The sequence below is a fragment of the Polyodon spathula genome, unplaced genomic scaffold, assembly GCF_017654505.1.
Source record: "Polyodon spathula isolate WHYD16114869_AA unplaced genomic scaffold, ASM1765450v1 scaffolds_161, whole genome shotgun sequence".
Lineage (NCBI taxonomy): Eukaryota > Metazoa > Chordata > Actinopteri > Acipenseriformes > Polyodontidae > Polyodon > Polyodon spathula.
In genome coordinates, this window is record NW_024471654.1 from 1 (window position 1) to 1,507 (window position 1,507).

Consider the following 1,507-nt stretch of genomic DNA (forward strand, 5'->3'; position numbering starts at 1 on the left):
TGAAAGGCTATTCTGGCCCAATCAATCAAAGATGTGTCAAGCAGTGGGCCTTTCTGGAAAACATTTCACAGCAATCAAAGGCAGGGAGACAATTACACGCGTGCCAAAGGCCTCTTATCAGGCTCTTTACAACCCATCTCCTCTCCGCTGGATACAAGAAGCACTGCTCAAGGATCCAGCTCAAGTATCTAATCAACTCTCTGCTCAGTCTTTCCTTTACTTTAACCCATCTTGGGAAATTGAGTCAATTTGTGTTTGGAAGGCACACTGGATTTTTCTTACTCTGCGTGCATAAAAAAGGGTTTTATTTTAAAAGGACCAGGGGCCATCTATCGGATGGGAATTTTGGCCACAAATGATGCAAATGAAATATTTACTTCCGTATTTGCAGAATTTAACTTTCTCATTTGTTTCCATGCGTATCATAACTGTGGTATATAGTTTATTTCAATAGAACACTGTGGAATGCTGTTCAGAGAGTGTAAGAGCCTCCCTTTCTCTCTCTCTCTGCTCCACCAGCACAGAGCAGAGGGAGGCTGTTCAGAGAGTGTAAGAGCCTCCCTTTCTCTTTCTCTGCTCCACCAGCACAGAGCACAGAAGGAGGCTGTTCAGAGAGTATAAGAGCCTCCCTTTCTCTTTCTCTGCTCCACCAGCACAGAGTAGAGAGGCTGTTCAGAGGGTATAAGAGCCTCCCTTTCCTTTCCTCATTCTCTCTCTGCTCCACCAGCACAGAGGCGTATAAGAGCTCTCATATCTCCTCTTTCCCATGCCAGCACAGAGGGAGGCCGTCAGAGAGTGTAAGCGAGCCTACCTTTCTCTTTTCTATGACTCCCCCATCAGGCACAGAGGGAGTGCCCGTTCAGCCCAGATGGTTAATTTGAGCACAGAGGGAGGCTGTTCAGAGAGGGTAAGAGCCTCCCTTTCTCTTTCTCTGCTCCACCAGCACAGAGTAGAGGGTGGCTGTTCAGAGAGTATAAGAGCTGCTCTCTTTCTCTTTCTCTGCTCCACCAGCACAGAGGGAGGCTGTTCAGAGAGTGTAAGAGCCTCCCTTTCTCTTTCTCTTCTCCATCAGCACAGAGGCTGTTCAGAGCGTATAAGAGCCTCCTTTTCTCTTTCTCCACTCCACCAGCACAGAACATTTTCCAAATTGCACTAAAGCAACTGTAAGATAGGCAGGAGCAGTGTCTTGGATTCCCTGGTGGAGCGTTACACAAACACTGCAGCATCATTAACTCTCACACTTACAGCATTCTTAAACAGCCGCTAGCTTGAAGTCTGGAATGTGTGGGGTTTGGGTTCTTTTCAAAGTGCAAAATAATTGATTCTGATTTCGTGTTGCAACCTCCTGCCATAACACTGTCAATCGTGTGTAGGGCCACCACAGGCATTGATTCAACATAGCATAGCGGTTTGAGCCATTCTTGGTTTTATGAAGAGTTTAATAAGTATCAAGTACTCTTTACTCTGCTGGCTTCAAGCTCATAGTAAAACCTGGAATGGGTCCAAT